Source organism: Rhinatrema bivittatum, chromosome 6 (genome assembly GCF_901001135.1).
Source record: "Rhinatrema bivittatum chromosome 6, aRhiBiv1.1, whole genome shotgun sequence".
NCBI lineage: Eukaryota > Metazoa > Chordata > Amphibia > Gymnophiona > Rhinatrematidae > Rhinatrema > Rhinatrema bivittatum.
This window is the reverse complement of record NC_042620.1, coordinates 351,429,919-351,454,250: the sequence shown is the minus strand read 5'-3', so window position 1 is coordinate 351,454,250 and position 24,332 is coordinate 351,429,919. Positions and strand designations below refer to the sequence as shown.

Below are 24,332 nucleotides of genomic sequence, written 5' to 3'. Positions count from 1 at the left end.
ATCTGCTGATAGAGGGCATAACCCAATGGTTTTGGATTCACCTGTCTGAACGTTAAGTAATGTAAGTTTACCGCTTCAGAGTTCAAGCTGTATGGTTCTATCACTACCTGGGTTGGTTTAAAGATTCATGCTCCTGCAATATGAATAGTCTTTCTTATCTCTGTTGTTGTTTCAAATAAATAGTGGGTTATGCTTTCACAGGTTCATTAAACCAGGCAGCACAGATCCATACTAGCTTACAAGTTTTGCAGCAAATAGTGAGTATCTGATATTGTTAATTTTTATTTGAATATGCGGGACATTCTTTTTTTAATTAATTTTTACAGCTTAAGAGAGTTGTTTCAGGCAGGCAGCTCCTGAAGAAGATGCCGAATATGCCATTGTTGGGCTCGCTGATGGAAGCTGTTTTTCAATGCTTACACTGATGACTGCACACTGGGTCTATTTCTAAGCTGGCTGTGGATAAGCTTGGAAATATTCTAAGTTAAGTTTTGATATTTCTTTAATTAAACCATTTTTACATGCAGTGCTCAAGAAAAATGTTTCTTAAAAAAAAACAAACATTGTATCCTGAGACCATTATTTCAATATCTGAGAAGTGAACAGAGGAGATGTATTAAGTAAAACTTAAATTTTATTTACCAATAATTTCTCTCTTTATGATGGTCTATTGATACTTGTTCCTGTTGCTATAATGCAGGGTGCACTTTATTTCATTCAACTAAAGCTTGTCTGAGGACAGAACTGAATTTGTACATCGATGCTATTGGTGCATATGAGCTGGCTGCTTGCCCCCTACTAGCGTCAGCAATATCTATGGCGTCATGCAGGAGTGTTAAAAAGCACAGGGGCCACCAGCAAATGGCCACAGCAAAAGGCAGTGACCCTTTTGCCGGTTCCTTCGCTGGCAACTTTGCCAGCAATTATATTAGGAATATACTTGTTCTCTGGCTTTTTATGCTGTTGCCATGATGGCCCTCTCAAAATATTCTATGAGGAGCGAGCTTTGTTTGAAATACAATATGAAGATTTGAAAAGAAGATTTAATGAATTGCTTTTAAGAAAGGCTACAGTATCATAATATATAACAAAAGAATATCAAGGACTGCCGCAAATGATTAGAAGTCCGGGCGGCTCTCGTTTTGAACATCATAAGAAAGCACGCCGACAGGCTTGTGATGCGGCTAGATATTATATATAAAAAATAAAAATTAAAAATTAATAAAACTCTATTGGGAAGCGGCACATAGATTGATGTTTCCTTTTTCATTGTTGATTTGTTTTTGATGGAAATTGTTTGAGTTCTTTTTTGAGTCGTGCCAATATTATAACAAACATTGGTAAGATCTTCGACCGATCTAGATAATTTTAAAATTGGATGGGCCACTATTAAGGATCACCTTTCTAATAACTCAGCTGACAGTATTGACGATTCTTCTGTTGATTCATTGGCTACCATTTATGAATGTTGCACCCCCCATGGTTCAGCGAAGATGACGGAATCCAAGCTGTCAAGTCCTATAGTTTGATGAATCCGTTGATTTAGTTAAAGCAGGCAATGAGGCATCATGAGAGGGTCTGGGAGGAAATCCAAATCTGATGAAATTCATCATTTGTTGATAGTAGTCATCAGGAATATAGAAATACCTATAATGTTGCAAGGAAAAGATACTATACAACTCTCTTACATAATTCACTTAATTGGCTTATTGGATTTATATAGTACTATTAAACGAATTAATGAACAACCTCATCAGGCTAAAACCTCTTATAATTTCACTGCTGAAGAATTTGCAAGTTTTTTAAAAACTAAATTGAGTGTCATTGGTGACTTTAATAATAGTCAAGTTGACCAAAGTTTAATCCCGGCAGTTGTGACTGGTACTGAGGAACCCAGGGTAGTCTGGGTTGATGAAACTGGATCTATGAATTTGAGAGGATAATGAGTCAAGTAAAGAATTCATATTGTTTGGTTGACTCTTGTCCATTCTCATTGTTGTATATCTTGCAAGAAGAGGTTAGTGAAAGTTTGGTTTCACTGGTTTTCGTCCAATCTCCAATCTATTTTCCATGGGTAAACATTTCTGGGAAAAGTGGTTAATTCTCAATTATCAGAATTTTTATTTTCAAATCAGATTTTGCATCCATTTCAATGTGTTTAAGATAGCGTCAAAGCACCGAAACTTTGTTGAGATGTGTTATTGATTTTTTAATGCAGTCTTTTAGATAGAGGTGAGGCAATCATAGGGCTTTTTCTTAATGTTCCCTCAGCAATGCACACTGTCTCTCACAGTATTCTGATGGAGAGGTTAAAATAAACTCGTATATCTGGGACAGTACTTGGATGGTTTTATTCTTATTTTAAATCAAGACAGCAGTGGGTAATCGGGGGGGGGGGGGGAGGGGGGTTACGACACTGTCTGCTTGGTTAACCATCTCAAGTGGAGTTCCATAAGGGTTGGTACTGGCAAATGCACTTTTAAACATACATCTGCAACCCAATCTGTACGCTTCTTGATGAGCTAACAGATACCATTCAGGATGTACGCTGATGATTTACAACTCCATTTTGCTCTTAATACAATTCAAAATAAAATAGTTAACCGGTGTGGCAAACAAATTAGATGTGGGCAAAAATCATCTCTTCTTGGACATTCAGAAGAACTGATGATCTATTCTCTAGACAAACTGACTTTAATTCTAAGTGGAGCACAGGATTTGGTGAGAGAGGGTAACGGTGGTGGGGCCGCTTGGCAATAGTGATCATAATATGATCAAATTGAATTAATGATTGGAAGGGAAACAGTAAGCAAATCACGGCTCTCATGCTAAACTTTCAAAACAGAAACTTTGATAAAATGAGAAAAATAGTTAGAAAAAAACTGAAAGGAGCAGCTACAAAGTTAAAAAGTGTGCAAGATGCATGGTCATTGTTAAAAAATACCATCTTAGAAGCACAGTCCAGATGTATTCCACACATTAAGAAAGGTGGAAAGAAGGCAAAACGATTACTGGCATGGTTAAAAGGGGAGGTGAAAGAAGCGATTTTAGCCAAAAGATTTTCATTCAAAAATTGGAAGGAGGATCCAACAGAAGAAAATAGGATAATGCATAAGCATTGGCAAGTTAAATGTAAGAAATTGATAAGACAGGCTAAGAGAGAATTTGAAAAGAAGTTGGCCATAGAGGCCATTTAAGCACTGTCCATTTAATGTTCATCGAACTCGTGTTACATTCCTTGAAATGAGAAACCAAAGGTTCCTCAACCCGGTTAGTATTAATACAACACTTATGTTCGGTAAGACGGGTCTTGATTTTCCTTTTAGTCATGCCCACATAAATTAAGGGACATGGGCAGAAGATCGCGTAAACAGCATGAGTCGAGTGGCAGGAAAATTCAGGCAACAGATTGTCTTTCCCGATGCTGTGGTGATGTGGGTCTGGGATGATTTCAATGGACAGAGTTTGCATTTAGCGCAAGCTTGAGTTGGTTCAACGTTATTACAGGTTTTGAGCAGTTTGAACGTACAACATGATCTCGGATGTTTTTGCCTCGAGAATATGCAATTCGTAAAGGGTTGATTGAATAAAGGGTGGATTTGCTGAATAATCCTCCAGTGCATTCTCATGGCTCTACTGATAGGTGCTGAGAGCAAGGTATGCTTCAAAACCACAGTCTGTGGGTTCGATCCCGGCTCTGGATTTTTTGGCAAAACAAATAATCTCTATTGGAATAGAGTGCTCGCCGATATGCCTTCTTAACACACTGGGTCGGATAGCCGCGTTGTAAAAAAACGATCAGCCATTTCCTTCGCTTGGTCTATTAGCCAGTTTGTTAATCCACAAAAGGACATCGCCACCTACCCAATGACTTTTTAACTTTTCCTAGAATCCTCTCATGAGGAACTTTTGTCAAACGCCTTCTGAAAATCCATCTACTGGTTCACCTTTATCTACATGTTTATTAACTCCTTCAAAAAGTGAAGCAGATTTGTGAGGCAAGGCTTGCCTTGGGTAAAGCCATGCTGACTTTGTTCCATTAAACCATGTCTTTCTATGTGTTCTGTGATTTGATCTTTAGAACACTTTCCACTATTTTTCCTGGCACTGAAGTCAGGCTAACTGGTCTGTAGTTTCCGGATCACCCCTGGAGCCCTTTTTAAATATTGCGGTTACATTAGCCACCCTCCAGTACAAAGGATGATTTTAATGATAGGTTACAAATTTTTTACTAATAAGTCTGAAAATTTCATTTTTGAGTTCCTTCAGAACCCTGGGGTGTGTTATACCATCCAGTCCCAGGTGATTTACTACTCTTCAGTTTGTCAATCAGGCCTACCACATCTTCTGGGTTCACCATGATTTGGTTCAGTCCATCTGAATCATTACCCATGAAAACCTTCTCTGGTACGGGTTCCTCCACAACTTCCTCTTCAGTAACCACCGAAGCAAAGAAATAATTTAATCTTTCTGCGATGGCCTTATCTCTCTAAGTACCCCCTTTAACCCCTCTATCATCTAATGGTCCAACTGACTCTCTCACAGGCTTTCTGCTTCGGATATATTGTAAAACGTTTTTACTGTGAGTTTTGCCTCTATGGCCAAAAAAGATATAATTGCGATGGAGAAGGTACAGAGAAGGGCTACCAAAATGATAAGGGGAATGGAAACAACTCCCCTATTGAGGAAAGATAAAGAGGTTAGGGACTTTTCAGCTTGGAGAAGAGACGACTGAGGGGGGATAGATCGAGGTGTTTAAAATCATGAGAGGTTCTAGAACGGGTAGATGTGAATCGGTTATTTACTTCTTTCGGATAGTAGAAAGACTAGGGGACACTCCATGAGGTTAGCATGGGGCACATTTAAAAACTAATCGAGAGAGAAAGTTCTTTTTTTACTCAACGCACAATTAAACTCTGGAATTTGTTGCCAGGAGCATGTGGTTAGTTGCAGTTAGTATAGCTGTGTTTTTAAAAAAGATTGGATAAGTTCTTGGAGGAGAAGTCCCATTACCTGCTATTAAGTTCCACTTAGAGAATAGCCACTGCCATTAGCAATGGTTTACATGGAATAGACTTAGTTTTTGGGTACTTGCCAGGTTCTTATGGCTGGACTTGGCCACTGTTGGAAACCAGGATGCTGGGGCTTGATGGACCCTTGGTCTGACCCAGTATGGCATTTTTCTTATGTTCTTATGTTCTTATGACAATTTTCTCAGTGGAAGGGAGTGGGGCAGTGGAGTGCCTCAGGGATCATTATTGGGACCTGTACTTTTCAATATATTTATAAATGATCTGGAAAGAAATACGATGAGGTTGGTAAATTTGTACCTGTTTTGCCTGTTATCCTGTTTTTCATGTTGGGACAATACAAATAGATTAATATATAAAAAAAAAAAAAAAAAAATTTGCAGATGATGCAAAATTGTTTAAAGTAGTTAAATCACAAGCAGATTGTGATAAATTGCAGGAAGAACTTGTGAGACTGGAAAATTGGGCATCAAAATCGCAGATGAAAATTTACTGTGGATAAGTGCAAGGTGATGCATATAGGGAAAAATAACCCATGCTACAGTTACACAGTGTTAGGTTCCATATTAGGAGTTACCACCCAAGAAAGAGATCTAGGGGACATAGTGGATAACACATTGAAATCGTCCCGTTCAGTGTGCTGCAGCAGTCAAAAATGCAAACAGAATGTTGGAAATATTAGAAAGGGAATGGTGAATAAAACGGGAAATGTCATAACGCCCTCTGTATTGCTCCATGGTGAGACCACACCTTGAATACTGTGTACAATTCTGGTCACCGCATCTCAAAAAAGATATAGTTGCGATAGAGAAGGGCGACCAAAATGTTAAAGGGAATGGAACAGCTCCCCTATGAGGAAAGACTAAAGAGGTTAGGACTTTCCAGCTTGGAGAAGAGATGGCTGAGGGGGGATATGATAGAGGTGTTTAAAATCATGAGAGGTCTAGAACAGGTAATGTGAATCGGTTATTTACTCTTTCAGATAATAGAAAGACTAGGGGGCATTCCATGAAATTAGCATGTGGCATATTTAAAACTAATCAGAGAAAGTTCTTTTTCACTCAACGTACAATTAAAACTCTGGAATTTGTTGCCAGAGGATGTGGTTAGTGCAGTTAGTGTAGCTGTGTTTAAAAAAGGATTGGATAAGTTCTTGGAGGAGAAGTCCATATCTTGTTATTAATTAAGTTCACTTTGAAAATAGCCACTGCTATTACTAGCAACATTAACATGGAATTGACTTAGTTTTTGGGTACTTATGGCCTGGAATTGGCCACTGTTGGAAACAGGATGCTGGGCTTGATGGACCCTTGGTCTGACCCAGTATGTCATGTTCTTAACATTCTTATAAGTTCCTTAATCTATGCTAAATGAGATTATCCCATTTAGGGCCTCTGTTCGTAATTTAGGTATTTTGTTCAACATGTAGGTGTTATGAGAGTCTCTGTTTAGTGGACCCTTGGGCCGACCTGCTGGATACTGGGAAAGGTGGTCACTGTCTCTAATGAATAGCAGGCCGGGAGGCAGATGTTCAGGCAGGACGTAGATGCTCTTCACCCTGGAAGCTGGTACTCCCCCGGGAAGGAGCCCGTAGGAGCCCAACCGCTGGGAACTTAGGTGGCTTCACCCTTGGAAGCCGAAACCCCCCCCCCCCCCGTGAGGAGCCCGTAGGGGCCCCGGCCGCTGGGACTTAGGCGGGTTGTGGATCAGGACAGGTAACTGGAACCAGTCTAGGACAGTAGCAATACTGTAACTGGGCTCGGGTTCTGGAACCAGGCAAGAACTGTAGCAGGATTCGGGTACTGGAACCAGGCAAGAACTGTAGCAGGATTGTAGCAGGCAGGCAGGCAGGAACCAGGCAGGTACTGTAGCAGCAGGAACCAAGAAGGTACTTGTAGCAAGCAGGCAGGAACCAAGTAGGTACTGTAGCAGGAAGGAACCAAGCAGGTACTGTAGCAGGCAGGAGGAACCAGGCAGGTACTGTAGCAGGAACGGAGCAACGAAGCAAAGTGAGTCACTCCGGGGCACAGCGCAACAGGAAACCGGGAGGCTAACCCGTTGCAAGGCAAAGGACTGATGGCCACGGTCGGCTTATCAATGCGCGGCGTCTGATGTCAGGAGTTGGGCGGAGTCACCACTGGTGGGAAACGGACTAGAAAAAAACGCCCAAGGGCGCGCGCACGCCTAGGAGCTGGGCCATCCATGAGAGTCCTCGCAGCGGGCGCAAGCCCCAGCGGGGACGCCGCCAAACAGGGCCACAAACCAGGCCTCTGGAAGCGGGGAGCAGGTCCCAGGAGCCCAGAGGTAGAGCCTGGCTGCGTGCTCATGGCCAGAACCGCAGCAGTACCTCCCCTCTTACGCCCCCTCTTAGCCGGTCCGGGTTTTACTTGGGTGGTCCAGATGGAACTGCCGTAATAAGTCCTTGTCGAGATGTTACGTGCCGGTTCCCAAGAATTATCCTCGGGTCTGCAACCCTCCCAGGCCAGCAAGTATTCCCATCGGCATTGATGAAACCGGACATCCAAAACTTCACGCACTTGATACCTGACCTCATCCGGTAACTGAAGGATCCGATGGTTCAGGAGCCCAGGAGTGGTACCTGTATAACACGAGAGGCTTCAGCAATGACACATGGAACACGTCATATGTATGCGCATGGAGGAGGGTAGGCGCAGACGGTATGAGACTGCTCCCACTCGTTCGGCGACTCGAAAAGGCCCACAGAATTTCGGAGGCTAGTCTTCTAGACGGATACGTAGCTGTAGATTTCTGGTGCTAAGCCAGACACAGTCTCCTGGGAGGAAGATGAGTGCTGGCTGACGATGCCTATCTGCCCACTTCTTAGTGGACAGGGCGGCTTTACGGATCTTTTCCTGGGTAGAGATCCACAAGGAATAAAGCTGGGGAGCTGAGAGTTACACTGCCGGGAGTGCACTAGGTTCAGGTGAAGGTAAGGGTGGACAAAGTTGCTTCCCATAAACAACGAGGAACGGCGAACTTCCAGTAGCAGCATGCGTGTGATTATTAATCGAGGACTTCCGCCCACGGGAGTAGCTTAGCCCAATTATCTTGTCGTTCGTTCACGAAAGCACGAAGAAAAGTCTTCAAGGTTCGATTGGTTCGTTCCGTTTGCCCATTACTTTGAGGATGGAATGCTGACAAAAGGCTAAGTTGCACATTGAAGCATTTGCATAGGGCTTTCCATGAAACGAGCTGTAAACTGTGGTCCTCGATCGGAGACTATATCCTGCGGGGAGACCGTGAAGTCTAAAGATATGCTGGGCGAACAGGCCGGCCAGGTCAGGTACAGAGGGTAGCTTAGGCAAAGGGACAAAGTGCGCCATCTTGGAAAATCGGTCCACGGTTACCCAAATGACAGAATTACCTCCTGAGGCAGGAAGGTACACGACAAAATCGGTGGAGATGTGTGTCCAAGGCTCCACCGGGATGGGCAATGGTTGCAACAGGCCCCTGGACCTCCCGATGAGCGGCTTTTGAACAGTACAGGTAGGGCACAAGCCCACAAAAGCTTGGACGTCCTGTCTCACCGTTGGCCACCAGTAGAAACGGTTTAACAAGTCCAAAGTCCCTTTCCAACCAGCATGGCCCCCAGTGAGGGAGTCATGGGCCCAAGCGAGAACTGCCCTCCGGGAGTGACATGGAACCTCAGTGTCCCTTGGGAGGACACTGAGGTTGCAGCCAGGCCTACTTTCTCAGGGTCCAAAATATATTGGGGTGTATCAGGAGTCTCTTCGACCTCAGAAGAGCGCGTCGGCTCGAACGTTCTTCGAGCCAGGTCGGTAGCATAATGTAAAGTCAAACCGGTCAAAAAACAGTGACCACCGGGCTTGTCTTGGATTCAGGCTTGCTTTAAGAATGCTAGGTTTTTGTGATCGGTGTAAATCGTAACCAGATAGTTGGCGCCTTCCAACCACTGTCTCCATTCCTCCAGGGCAAGTTTCACGGCTAGCAACTCTTTGTCACCAACACAGTAGTTGCTCTCTGCCGGGGAGAATTTCCTTGAGAAATATGAACAGGGCAACAGCTGTCCAGAATCAGAGTACTGGCTCAGTACGGCCCCCTTCGGCCACATTGGAGGCATCAACCTCCACCACGAAGGGCCGGCTGGGATCCGGATGGCGAAGGCAGGTGTCTAACAAGAAGGCTTCTTTAAGGGCCTCAAAGACTTGACAGGCAGAAGCAGGCCAATCCACCATGAATAGCAGGCCGGGAGGCAGATGTTCAGGCAGGACGTAGATGCTCTTCACCCTGGAAGCTGGTACTCCCCCGGGAGAAGCCCGTAGGAGCCCAACCGCTGGGACTTAGGTGGCTTCACCCTTGGAAGCCGAAGCCCCCCCGGGAGGAGCCCGTAGGGGCCCAGCCGCTGGGACTTAGGCAGGTTGTGGATTAGGACAGGTAACTGGAACCAGACTAGGACAGTAGCAATGCTGTAACTGGGCTCGGGTTCTGGAACCAGGCAGGAACTGTAGCAAGACTCGGGTACTGGAATCAGGCAAGAACTGTAGCAGGATTTGGGTACTGGAACCAGGCAAGAACTGTAGCAGGATTGGAGCAGGCAGGCTGGAACCAAGCAGGTACTATAGCAGGCAGGCAGGAACCAGGCAGGTACTGTAGCAGGCAGGCAGGAACCAAGCAGGTACTATAGCAGGCAGGAACCAAGCAGGCAGGCAGGAACCAGGCAGGTACTGTAGCAGGAACGGAGCGACGAAGCAAAGTGAGTCACTCCGGGGCACAGCGCAACAGGAAACCGAGAGGCTAACCCGTTGCAAGGCAAAGACTGGATGGCCGCGGCCAGCTTATCAAGGCCGTGGCGTCTGACGTCAGGAGTTGGGCGGAGTCACCACTGGCAGGAAACGGCCTAGAAAAGCGCCCAAGTGGCGCGCGCACGCGCCTAGGAGCCAGGCGTCCATGAGAGTCCACGCAGCGGCGCAGCCCCAGCGGGGACGCCGCCAAACAGGCCGCAAACCAGGCCTCTGGAAGCGGAAGCAGGTCCGGGAGCCCGGAGGTAAGGGCCTGGCCACGGTGCTCGCGGCCAGAACCACATCAGTAGGCTACCATTTAGACAGCATTTCCAAAATATCCTGAAAAAACGTATTATATACTTCTCCTTTTAAGACATTTAAATATATTCTGAATCAAAAAGATTTCAGAACTATCGTTCAAGCATTTGTCTTAAGTACTCTGGACTATTGTAACTCTTTGTTTATTGAGATAAATGTTTTGCAAAACTCTGCAGCTCACTTAATTACTGGGTCTCAATGCTGAGAACATATATCGCCAATATTGAAAGAGCTTCATTGGTTACTTATAGAATATAGGATTAGATTTAAAATTCTAACTCTGGTATATAAATCTATGAAGTCTATTGCCCCCAGTTATTTATCAAATCAAATGCAAACCTATGTCCCTTCAAGGACATTGATGTCCGCAGATAAAATTCTCCTTTTTGTTCTCACAGTAAAAATGGTGTAGCTGAATGAGACATGTTTAAGATCATTCTTTGTCTCAGGACCCCTATTGTGGAACTTGTTGCCACCTACTTTGCATTTGCTCAATGATTTTAGTCAGTTTCAAAAACATTTGAAGTCAGTACTTTTCAGGCAGGCTTATAAATTGAAATAACCAACCTTGATTTTGTACCAATGCAGCTTGAACAGGTTGTGTTTTTATTTTTATATAGTGTTTATTTATACTGTTTTGTATTGTTTTATTAATGTATAACCATGTACTGTAATCCGCTTAGCACATACTATTGCTGTAAGTGGAATATAAACATTTTTAAATAAATAAATACTTTTGGTAATTTTCCTATGAATTTTGAGTGATGTTTTTCTTCTTCCTTTCTTGATTTGTTATATCACTACATTTAGTGGTTTTTGATTGATATATAATTAGTCATGACACATGGTTGACCTCATCCGATGGCACTAAATGGATGCTTCTCTCCTAGCTCATAGAGCTTTTAGCATGCACACGAGACTTCCCTCACGTGTGCTGCCTCATGAGCCCCTCAACTGATTGTACAATTTAGCTTTAGCTATGTAGTCAACTCTCCAGGGAGATGGGTAGATAGTAAGCAAGGCTAATTCATCCTGCTGTCTAAGGAGAACCTATTTACAGTAAGCAAACTTGCTTTCTCTGTTGACAAATAGGACTGAATTAGCCATGACACATGGGGAGTACCAGGCTGAGGGTTGCAGTGTAGCATTTACTGAAAAGCAACCTAGACCCACTCATGGAGAGTGAACAAGCTGCACAAACCGCTTGCCCAAAGTTACTGTCACTTCTTGATAGATTGACAGTAATGGGACATGAAGGTGTGAACTGACAATCAAGCTGCAGCTTTGCAAATGTCTTCGATAGGCATGACTCACAGATGACCCACTGAGGTAAACATGACTCTTATTTGATAAGCCTTTGAGCTGGAGGCCAGTTAGAGCATAACTGCCAGCTAATTTGATAATGTGCGCTTAGCAACTGTTATTCCAAGCTTTGTCTTCCTAAGATTGTAAGACATGAAAAGTTGAGTGGATTGAAGATGTGGTTGAATTCTCTTCAGATAACATCCCAAGGCCCTTTTTCAGTCCAGCAAACGAAGGGCCTTTTCCCCTTCTTATGCATGGCATCTTGGAAAGAACATGGGCAATACAATGGCTTGATTCAATGAAAAGCTCAAACTACTTTTTGCAGAAACATGGCATGAGTGCAGAGCACAACTGTTGAGGAAAAACTGCATGTATGTAGAGTAATTAACCATTGCTTGAAGCTCACTGACTCTTATAGCTGACGTAATGGCTACAAGGAACACTGCTTTCCAGGTGAAGAGCTTCAAGGGGGCCAACTCTTATAGTTCATAAAGTAATTTCATAAGTTGTGCCAATACAACATTGAGATCCCATGGTACCAGCGACTTAGCGACTGGAGGTCTCGTATGCCACAAGCCCATCTAGATAAGTAGGATGTACCTAAGCTTCACCCATACTAAGTGGGAGGAAGTCACAATAGCTCAGGACTCCTATCTCCAAGACACAGGCTTTCCCAGCCTGCACACCTGCAAGGAGGTACACAGAATAGGGATGCCAACAGAGACAGAGGAGCTATACTGTCATTATCTTCTGCCTATCAGTCTGCACTCTTACTGAGTGGGCTCAAAAGCCCTTTGGGACCTGAAAACTCTTGCTGGAGTTTTCCAAAGTGCTCATTTCCTTGATTCATCCTGAAATCAATACCTTCAAAACCACTGTGTTTTAATTGTACACATTAAAGAAGCATCCAGGAAAAACTTATCACCTACAAAACTCTCAAAAATGACCTACAATGAACTTGTGAATGGCCATTCCTGTCCTGGCCTGATTTTCTCAACATCATAAGTGAGAAAAGCTGGATTCTGACAGAAATAAAACATTACCCTTAGAAGAAGGAAAGTATTAAGTGCAGAGATACCTTTTCCTTTAAAAATTACCAAAAGACACCATAGTAACATAGTAATGACAGCAGAAAAAAACCCAGCAAGATTCTTATGGTAGTAAGTGCAGGTAACCTCCAAGCCTTATGTGAAGGGAAGTAATATTAACAATAAAAACCAAGCACTGTCAAAGCCATAAAAAAATTACTGCTAACATCTTTTTTACAGTGTGAACAGCCTTCTTGATAAATTCAACCAATGCTTTGTTTTTGAACATGGCCATAGAGGAAATCGTGCTTTTTCCCCAACATGCTTTGCTTTTGGACTTGGCAATAGAAGCAGGCCTGTCCTTTTACCTAATGTAAATTAGGTAAAAGGACAGGCCTGATTAGAAAACCAGTGACCAACCCTTGGCATTTGCTTTGCTTATCTCATAGATATGTTATTTAATTACGTTCCCACGATTTGTTACTGTCTTCTGATATTTATATATATTAGTCAACAATATTTTAGATTTTAACTGCTATTTCACTCCTATTTAACTGCTATTTCCAATGACCTACCTCTGATATATATTATAGCTGTGATCATTCCTTTACTATATCATTATTGTACTCTCCTATAGCATTACTCTAATTTCCTTGCTAAATGTTTGTAAACCGTTATGAAGGTTCCGACTGATATGACGGTATAGAAAACCAAATAAACCATAAACCTTAATGTCCGCATATCAGTACTCCGGACTGTAAAAGTCAGGGCCCAGCTTGGCTGTCATCTGAATCCTATTCCCCTTTTATTTATTTATGATTTATATTCCACTTTTTGCAATTTTTTTTCAGTGCTTCAAAGTGGATTATATTCAGGTACCCTATCCGCAGAGGGTTTACAATTTAAGTTTGTACCTGAGGAAATGGAGGGTAAAGTGACTTGCCCTAGGTCACAAGGAGCGATAGCAGGACTTGAACCCTGGTCTCCTGGTTCGTAGCCCACTGCTCTAACCGCTAGCCCAGCGCTTCTCAACCGGTGTGTTGCGACACACCAGTGTGTTGCCAAACACTGGCAGGTGTGTTGCGACTCCCGGTGTCCCACTGCCCGTTGTACTTTCCTTCTTCTTTTTTCCAGCCCCCGCAGGCCAATTGCAAGCCTCCTTTCTTCCTACCCTCACTGCCCAATGGGAAGCCTCCTTCATTCTGACTGCCCCTCGAAAGCCTCCTCCCTTCTACCTGCCAGTAGGAAGAAGGGAGGAAGCCTTTGATTGGCCGGTGAGGCAGGCATCGCATAGCCCTGGGAAGGGGTTGGAGGAATGGCAGTGTCGAACCCCGACGAAGCAAGGCCGCTATGGGAGCCCATCCCTGTAGCGGTGAAGAGGAAAACTCGACTCCGACGAAGCAAGGTCGCTACGGGGGCCCATCCCCGTAAAGGTGAAGAGGAAACCCCGACCCCGACGATGCAAGGCTGCTACGGGAGACCATCCCCATAGCGGTGAAGAGGAAAACCCGACCCCGACTATGCAAGGCCTGCCAGTAGTATTCTCATGTCCACGTACCAGGGTCTTCTTGGCAAGTCTGGTGCCACTAGAACTAGGCCCCTGTGCTTCTGAATCTTGTGTATAAGGGCGCCCAGCAGGGGCCACGGCGGAAAGGCGTATAGCAGTGTCCCTGGAGGCCATGGCTGAACCAGGGCGTCGATCCCGTGAGAGAACGGATCTCGCTTGCGGCTGAAGTATCTGGGTACTTGAGCATTGGACCTGTCCGCTAGTAGGTCCATGTCCGGAGTCCCCCACTGATCCACAATCATCTGGAAGGCTGTGGGGGACAGCTGCCATTCTCCCAGATTTAGGCTTTCCCTGCTGAGGAAGTCTGCCGCGGTGTTGTCCCTTCCGGCAATGTGGACGGCGGAGATGTCCTGGAGATTCGCCTCTGCCCAAGCCATCAGCGGGGCTATCTCTAGAGACACCTGTCGGCTTCTGTTCCGCCCTGACGGTTGATGTATGCCACCGTGGTGGCGTTGTCGGACATCACTCTGACTGCCCTGTTCCGCAGTCTGTGAGCAAATTGCAGGCAGGCTAACCGGACTGCCCGTGCCTCTAGATGGTTGATGCTCCACCCTGACTCTTCTCTGTTCCACCGTCCTTGGGCGGTGAGTTCTTCGCAGCAGTGTGCTCCCCATCCCCTCAGGCTGGCATCTGTGGTGAGTAGAATCCATGTGGGGGAGGACATCTTTGACCCCCTGCTCGTGTGGTTGGACTGCAACCACCACCGTAGCTGGGACCGGACTCTGGCTGATAGAGGTAGATGCACGGAGTAATTCCGGAAGCGGGGGCTCCATCAAGAGAGGAGGGAGCGTTGTAGTGGTCTCATATGGGCCCTTGCCCAGGGTACCACTTCCAGGGTGGATGCCATGAGACCAAGAACCTGCAGATAATCCCAAGCTATGGGCCGGCTGGCTCCCATCAAGGACCATAGACAGGTCTGGAGTTTTAACCTTCTCTTGGTGGTGAGACTGACTTTGTCTGCCTGGGTGTCGAACTGGACTCCCAGGTATTCCAGTGATTGGGAAGGCTGTAGGCAACTCTTGCTTAGGTTGACTACCCATCCCAGGCTTTTCAGAAGGGAGATCACTCTGTTGGTTGCCTGATGGCTCTCCTCTCGTGATTTCGCCCTGATCAGCCAATCGTCTAGGTAGGGATGGACAAAGATTCCTTCCCGTCTGAGCGCCGCTGCTACCACTACGATCACCTTGGTGAAGGTCCGCAGCGCCGTGGCTAACCCGAAGGGCAAAGCCCGGAATTGGAAGTGTCGTCCCAGAACCTTGAAGCGTAGGTAGCGCTGATGATCCCGATGGATCGGGATATGCAGGTAGGCTTCTGACAAGTCTAAAGCCGTGAGGAATTCCCCTGGCTGTACTGCGGTCTTGACTGAGCGCAGAGTTTCCATGCGAAACCTCGGACCTTTAAGTATCGATTGACTGACTTGAGGTCCAAGACAGGTCGGAAGGTGCCCTCTTTCTTGGGTACCATGAAATAAATGGAATAGTGCCCAGAATCCATTTCCCATGCAGGTACTGGGATTATGGCTTTCAAGGACAGAAGCCTCGCCAGGGTAGCTTCCAATGCTGCCTTCTTGTGGACTGGGCACGGAGATTCCACAAACCTGTCTGGAGGGATGTGATGGAAGTCCAGATAATACCCCTCTCGGATGATGGCGAGGACCCACTGGTCCGACATAATATCGACCCATCTGGGGTAGAAGAGGGTTAACCTGCCCCCTATGGCTCCATCCCCCGGATGGATCGGCTGATTCTCATTGTGAGGTGCGGCCGGGACCTGAACCCGAGCCGGCTCCCCTCTTGTGCTGCTTGGTCCGAAAGGACTGGTTCCTGGCCTGAGGACGAGGTGCCTGGTAGCGACTCCTATAGGGAGTGAAGCGTTGGGAGCTTCTACCTCTGGAGGGCCTCGGAAAGGCGCATTGGTTCCTCTTGGACCTGTCTTCCGGCAGTCGAGGTACTGGAGAGGCACCCCATGTGCTGGCCAGTTTATCTAGGTCGCTGCCGAACAGGAGAGAACCCTTGAACGGCATTCTAGTGAGACGTGTCTTCGAAGGAGCATCGGCTGACCAATTCCGTATCCAGAGCTGCCTCCTGGCTGCTACGGAGGATGAGACCCCATTGGCTGTCGTACGGACTAGGTCGGAGGCGGCATCCGTAAGGAACGAGAGAGCGGACTCCATATCTGCTGCCGGAGCATTGTTCCTGACCTGTGACAAACAGGAACGCGTCACTACTGTGCAGCAGGTTGCGATTCGTAAAGACAGAGCTGCCACCTCAAAGGTTTGTTTCAGGATGGCGTCCAGGCGTCGGTCATGAGCCTCCTTGAGGGCCGCCCCCCCCCTCCACTAGAATGGTAGTGCGCTTGACCACAGCGCTAACCAAGGCGTCCACCGTAGGACACGCCAGCATATCCTTGATTGCCGGATCCAGGGGGCACATTCCACTCTAAATCGATCAGCTGTTGCGCCGCTTGCAGGAAGGTGAAATGGCGGGCTGTGGGACGAAGACCCTCCAGCAGGGGGTTCTGCGTAGATGCCTCCATGATGCTGGGGCCTGGAATAGCCAACTCCGTCAGGCCCTGAGAAACCAGGTCGGAGAGAACTTCCTTGGGAAAGAACCGCCTCATGGTTCGATATGGCTCAATCCCCGAGGGAAGTTCCCCCTCATCGGGGGGTTCGGACTCGTCCTCCGAGACATCAGGGTCCGCATGAGCCGGACTGCCCGGAGGCGGGTGCCCACGATAAGGGTGAGAAGGTCCAGGGGCAGGGTCAGCCGGAGCAGCAGCAGGGCCTGGCCGGGAAGCTGACTACATCTGTACAAAGGCATGGATCCTCTTAAATAAATCCACCCAGGAAATGGAAGCGGTCTCTAGCCGTCGGGGTACCAGGTCCCCCCGGGATTCCTGGTTGTTCGAGACGGCCTGCTAAGTCCGGGGTGGCCCCTGGGGAACTGTCGGCAAACCTCGGTTGAGACTGGTCCTGGCCAGAGGCTCCCACGGCCTCCTCACATTGGGCACAAAGGGAGTCTGGCTCCTCGCTCTGCGTGGCTCTAAGCTGGCATGCTGAGCAGAGGCCGAGAGCTTTCACGCCGGAATCAGGAGGTGCCGCCTCTGGAGACGCCAGGGCGTTTAAATGTTCCATCGCGTCTTGCGAATGCAGGGCGCCGGCGCTTATGCTGCCAATAATATCGCTCAACAATAATATGCGTTCAACAATATGCGCTCAATAATATACAATATGCGCTCAAGAATATGCGGTCAGCAATTAACGCTCAATAATATGCGCTCAATAATATGCGGTCAGCAATATACGCTCAATAAAGCAAAATTGCTTACCTTGTAATAGGTGTTATCCCAGGACAGCAGGATGTAGTCCTCACATATGGGTGACGTCACTCACTGAGCCCTAATGACGTCACTCACGGAGCCCTAATGCGGGAAAACTTCTGGCAAAGTTTCTAGAAGCTTTTAACTGGCAGCCCGGGGCTACTGAGCATGCCCGGCATGCCATGATATTCCCTGCCACAGGGGTCTCACTTCAGTCTGGTATGTAGCAATAAGCGTTAGCAATGTAAAATAATAAAAGTCTGAGGCCCAACTCCGCGGGGTGGCGGGTGGGTTCTGTGAGGACTACATCCTGCTGTCCTGGGATAACACCTATTACAAGGTAAGCAATTTTGCTTTATACCAGGACAAGCAGGATGCTAGTCCTCACATATGGGTGATTAGCAAGCTAGAGGCTGAGTCATTGTCCATATAGTTATTTATTTATTTATTTAATAACTTATATACCGGCATTAGTAGGAGACATCATGCCGGTTCACATGACAACAAAAGAGTAGAAAATACATTATAACAGGGCGGTGGGGGAGGAATAACAGTGATGTTAGCAGTGATGCGTTGTTGAGGAAATGAGGCAGCCGAAGATCACAGCAGGTTGGTTGTAGAAGGAGCTGGGATCAAACTGGAAACAAGTTCTTTAAGACAGATTGTCCATAGGCTGAATCTTGTCTTCCTTGTTTATCCAGACAGTAATGAGCTGCAAAGGTGTGAAGGGAACTCCATGTTGCTGCTTTACACATGTCAATGATTGGCACTGAATGAAAATGTGCTACTGAAGTTGACATTGCTCTCACTGAATGCGCCTTTACTCGCCCTTGGAGAGGAAGGCCTGCTTCTTCATAGCAAAACTGTATGCAATCTGCTAACCAGTTTGATAGAGTATGCTTACCCACTGCTTTACCTGGCTTATTTGGATCATAAGAGACAAAAAGCTGATTGCATTTTCTGAGGGACGTAGTGCGATTCAGATAAAAGGACAACGCACCTTTGCAGTCCAAAGTGTGCAAAGCTCTTTCTCCTTGGTGAGAATGAGGCCTTGGAAAGAATTTATTTATTTATTTATTATTTTTGTTATACCGAGTTTCATGACAGATATCACATCAACCCGGTTTACAATTAACAATGTGTGTAAAGCATAGCGTAACGTATATTCCCAATAAACTGTGAAACTTTAAATACAGTGTATCAATACCGTGTGTGAGAAAGTTACAATAAAACAGGGAAAATTAACTTGGAGCTGGAATAGGGGGAAAATTGAACAATGCAATATATACATTTCTTCCAATTAATGAAATAGTATAGTAGAGTAAATAAATAAGCCTATGTGGATACATGTGATGGTACATAAATAAGAGACGGTAAAATAAGTGATCAAGGGAATAAATAAGACACAGTAGTGCATGGAAAGATATGATAATAAAATGAAACGGTAGTGAGTAACCAAGAGAATAAATAAATAAGACACAGTAGTGCAAGGTAATGATATGATAATACTCAGCAGGTAAAGACGATATTCCTCAGCAGGTAAAGAATGTGGGTAGGACTATGGTTTGATTTAAGTGGAACTCTGTAACTACCTTAGGAAGGAATTTTGGGTGTGTTCGGAGAACCACTCTGTCATGGAGAAACTTTGTATAAGGTTCATACGTTACAAGTGCTTGTAACGTACTAACCCTTCTCGCTGATGTGATGGCTATAAGGAAGATAGTCTTCCATGTGAGAAATTTGAGATCGCAAGAATGAATGGGTTCAAAAGGAGAACGCATTAATGCTGTTAAAACCAGATTCAGGTCCCACTGTGTGACTGGAGGCCGAATTGGTGGTTTAAGGTGAGTTAGACCTCTCATAAACCTACTGACAAGAGGTTGTGTGGATATAGGTGCATCTCCCATCTTGTTATGATAAGCTGAGATTGCGCTCAAATGTACTCTGATTGATGAAGTCTGAAGACCAGAGTCTGAAAGATGGTAAAAATAGTCTAGAAGAGAAGTAGTGGGGCAAGTGAAAGGATCAATATTGTTTTGTCTGCACCACAAAGTGAACCTTTTCCATTTGAAAGAATAATTCTTTCTTGTGGAAGGTTTGCGTGAAGCTATAAGCACTTGAGAAACATTTGTTGAAAGATTGAGGGGTTGTAGGATTAAGCTTTCAACATCCATGCTGTCAGGGATAGGGATTGAAGGTTGGGATGGCGCAACCGACCCTGATCCTGAGTTATGAGAGTGGGAGCTACTCCCAGGCGTATTGGATCCCTGACTGAACGGTCTAGTAGTGTGGGAAACCATACTTGTCGAGGCCAGTATGGGGCTATGAGTATCAAGGTCCCCTTGTCTTGTTGTAGCTTCACTAGAGTTTTCGTTATAAGCGGTATTAGAGGATACGCATATAGCAGGCCGGAGTTCCAAGGACGAGCAAAAGCATCCTTGGCTAGCTGGTTCTGTTGTTTGTGTAGAGAACAGAGGTTGTCTACTTTGTAATTCAGAGTTGACGCAAAGAGGTCCGTTGTTGGTTGTCCCCAACGTTGGAATATCTTGGCGGCTACTGAGGGATTCAGGGACCACTCGTGTGGTTGGAACTGACGACTGAGTCGGTCTGCTAGCACATTTTGAATTCCTGCTAGATAAGTGGCCTGTAGGAACATTGAGTGGTTCAAGGCCCAGTCCCAAATTTGTGCAGCTTCTTGACAAAGGAGATACGAGCTCGTACCTCCCTGTTTGTTGATGTACCACATGGCTACGGTATTGTCCGTTTGGATCAGAACAGTCTTGTGTGAAAGGCAGTCCTTGAAAGCATGCAGCGCATAACGTATAGCTCGAAGTTCCAGAAAATTGATTTGATATGTGGCTTCGAGTTTTGTCCAAGTTCCTTGAGTTTGAAGAGAGTGTATGTGAGCTCCCCACCCCAAGGTGGATGCATCTGTAGTTAATGTTATCTGAGGGACCGGTTTCTGGAAGGGTAGGCCCTTGCGTAAATTGTCCCTGACTGTCCACCATTGTAGCGAGGAGCGTAGTTGGTGGGTTACTTGGATTGGATAATGTAATGGTTGGATGGCTTGGATCCATTGTGATCGTAGAGTCCATTGGGTTACTCTCATGGCGAGTCGTGCCATAGGAGTGACATGAACCGTGGAGGCCATGTGGCCTAGTAAGGTAAGAAATTGATGAGCTGTCGCTTGTTGTTGCATGGAAATTGAGTGTGCCAACAGGGACAGTGTGATTGCACGATCTTCTGGTAGAAAAGCCTGTGCAATGTCTGTGTTTAATTCTGCTCCTATGAATTGGAGTAGATGAGAAGGGTTCATGTGGGATTTCTGATAATTGATGAGGAATCCCAGTTTGTGAAGTACAGCTATGGTGTAATTCAGTGAAGTTATTGCTCCTTGTTTTGATTGACTTTTGATGAGCTAATCGTCGAGATAAGGGAAAACATGAACACCTTGTTTGTGTAAGTGTGCTGCTATCACTGCCAGGCATTTGGTGAATACCCTGGGAGCTGAAGCGAGGCCGAATGGTAACACTCAGTATTGGAAATGCTGATGTCCTACTGTGAATCACAGATACTTGCGATGAGGCGGGAATATAGGAATGTGTGTGTAAGCATCTTGAAGATCCAGAGAACAAAGCCAATCTCCCTTTTGTAGAAGTGGAAGCATGGTGCCTAGTGAAACCATCCTGAACTTTTCTTTTTTTAAGAATTTGTTGAGATTTATGAGATCTAGAATGGGACATAGGCCTCCGGTTTTCTTTGGAATGAGGAAATACCGGGAATATAATCCTCTGCCCTTCTGACTGTGTGGTACTTGTTCCTCAGCTTTTGCTTGCAGAAGAGTGGATAATTCTGTTTGTAATTGAGGTATGTGATTGAGATGGGAGTTTTGTGGTGGAAACTCCTGAGGGAGAGATGTAAAAGTCTAGGCGGTAGCCTTGATGAATTATGGACAGGACCCAATGATCGGTTGTTATTGTTGTCCATTCCTTGTAGAAATGGGATATTCTCCCTCCAACTGGCAAGGTGGCATAGGGATTGGAATATTGGCCTTGTGCTCTGAAATTTGTTTCAAAAGCCCGAAGTAGATCCTGTTTGGGGAGGTGGTTGGGGCCGCGCAGACCGTTGTTGTCTTTGTTGTGGTCTTTGTTGAGACCTTGGAGGTCTTGACCTAGAAGCGGGAGGATAGTACCTCTTTGGGCGATAGAAGGGACGTTTCGCTTCTCTACGTGGTGGTCTGCGAGTTGTGTGGGTTGCAGGGTCATGAGGCAGCATAGAGAGTTGTTTTAGTGTCTCTGAATGCTCTCGAAGTTGGGCGACGGCATCCTGCACCTTGGTGCCAAACAAATTATCTCCCTGACAGGGAAGGTCTACTAATTTGTCCTGGACTTCAGGGCGTAAATTAGAAGCCTTTAGCCAGGCCCATCTTCTGGCACTGATGCCGGATGCTGCTGTTCTGGAGGATGTTTCAAAAGCATCGTAGGCCGCCCTTACCTCATGCTTTCCTGCATCCAAGCCCTTTTGGATAATGATTTGTGCTGCCTCCTGGTGTTGTTGAGGCAGAGAGAGTAGAAACTCTTCAATCTGCTTCCAGAGATTTCTCTGGTGCTGCGTCATGTAAAGCTGATATGCAGCAATTCTGGAGTTGAGCATGGCTCCTTGGTAGATTTTTCTTCCCATCAGATCTAAAAATCTACTGTCTTTCCCTGGAGGGATTGAGGCATGAGTCCTGGTTCTGCGAGATTTTTTCTGAGCGGATTCCACTACAAGGGAATTGTGAGGAAGTTGAGGTTTCTCAAATCCTGGGGCTGCTTGAACAAGATAGGTAGAGTCTACCCTCTTATTTACAGCAGGGGTTGTACATGGATGTTCCCATATCCTCTGCTGAAGCTGTAACAGCACTTCGTGTACCGGGATGGCCAGATTGTGCTTAGGAGGATCCACAAACTGTAAAATTTCAAGCATCTGTTGCCTCTCATCCTTTTTAGCCTGGAGTTGGAAGGGTATGGACTCAGACATTTCTTGAATAAAAGATGAAAATGAAAGGTCCTCCGGAGGTGATTGTTTTTTTGGCTTGAGGTGGAGAGGCCTCAGACAAGAAATCTTCTGATGAAGGCTCCGATTCTGTGTCTGACGAAGTATCAGAAGTTGGTATGTGATATTGAGGAGGTTCAGGCCTTTGAGGTGGAGGTATCCCTGAAGGTCCCTGCAAGGGATCTTGAGGGTCCGGTGAAGTCTCTCTATCCTCTTCTTCTTGCCCAGGCATTATGGGCAATGAAGCGAGAAGGTCCTGATATCTCTTAGTGAGAATGCTGTGTAAATGTGCTTCAGAACTAGAAGTGTCTGGAACTGTGGGAGAAGGCTTCAGTGAAGAATGTTTAAATTTCCCCGATGATTTTTGTGTGGAAGATGTTCTTCTTGGCAAAGGTGGCTTGGACGGTGCCATGGTGTAGAGCAGTGATGGCTAACCTATGACACGCGTGTCAGAGGTGACATTGCCGAACCGTTTTTGCTGACACGCGTAGTGTTTCGGGACTATCGAAATTTTTTTTTTTAATTGGCTGCGCCGAGCCTTTTTTTTTTTTTAATCGGCTGCGCCAACCCTTTAAAATTAGTTTTTTAGTATCCCCCAATGCCCCCGGGCGCATGCGGCGCAGCGACAGGCAGATAGGCAGGGCCGAAGTGAGGCCCACGTCACCACAGCCCAAAGAAAAAGATCACGTTTAAACGCGCTGATGCTCCTCCTCCTTCCTGTGCGGCCCCGGAAGTAACGTTGCCGGAGCCGCGTGGGCAGGAAGGAGAGAAGCATCAGCGCGTGCAGAAGAGGAGCATCGCTTGCGCTTACGGGCCGCCGCGAATCCCAAGTCGCAGCGGCCCGAGAAGAGGAAGAGGCCCGGTAGCAGGGCCGCTGCAGAGCCCATCCTGCGGCGACCCGCGAAGAGGAGGCCGAGAGAGGTGAGAGAGAGGCTGAGGGTCTGTAGAGGGTGAGTGGGTGTGTGTGCGCGCGCGTGTATGAGATGAGTTGAGAGATTGTGTGTGAGGACCTGAATGTTTGCAGAGACTGCATGTGCTTGAGTAAGACAGCATGTGGGAGTGAGAGAGAGCCTGTGTGTGTGAGTCAGACAGCATGTGCCAGTGAGAGACTGTGTGTATGAATGATTGTATGAGAGAGAGCATGTGCCAGTGAGAGCCTGTGTGTATGAATGATTGTAAGAGAGAGCGTGTGCCAGTGAGAGCCTGTGTGTATGAATGATTGTATGAGAGAGAGCATGTGCATTGAGAGCCTGTGTGTATGAATGATTGTATGAGAGAGAGCATGTGCCAGTGAGAGCCTGTGTGTATGAATGATTGTATGAGAGAGAGCATGTGCCAGTGAGAGCCTGTGTGTATGAATGATTGTATGAGAGAGAGCATGTGCCAGTGAGAGCCTGTGTGTATGAATGATTGTATGAGAGAGAGCATGTGCCAGTGAGAGCCTGTGTGTATGAATGATTGTATGAGAGACAGCATGTGACAGTGAGAGCCTGTGTGTGAGAGAGAGAAATGCATGTGAGAATGAGAACCTGACTGTGTTTGAGGGAAGAAGATGAAGAGAAAAGAAACAGAAAAAAAGACAATATAAAAGGAATTGGCAAAAAAAAAATAAGAAAGGGAAGGTGGAAAAAAAAAAAGCCTGTGACCAACCAATTAGAAAACAAAGATCAGACAGCAAAGGTAAAAAAAAAATTCTTTTTAGTGATTGGCACATGTAATCTTTGGGAATGTGCAAGAATAGCAACATCCCCAGTAGTCATGTGGCAGCAGTGACAGTGACAGCAGAGGAATGAGAGAGGTTCTGAGGTTGCTGGCAAAAGAGAGGGGGGTCTGCCTTCAGTGTGTGCATGTGTATGAATGGGACTCTGCCTGGGGGTGTATGTGTGTGAATGCATGGGTGCCTGCCTGGGGGTCTGTGTGTGTGAGAATGAATTGGTGCCTGCCTGGAGGATGGAGCGGGAGTGGTGTG

At 46.1% G+C, this 24,332-nt stretch overlaps 1 protein-coding gene across 1 annotated transcript in view; it reads right to left on the bottom strand.

Moving 5' to 3' along the window:
- Positions 1 to 24,332, bottom strand: part of MAP7D3 (MAP7 domain containing 3) — a 948,456-nt gene that overhangs the window by 555,434 nt on the left and 368,690 nt on the right.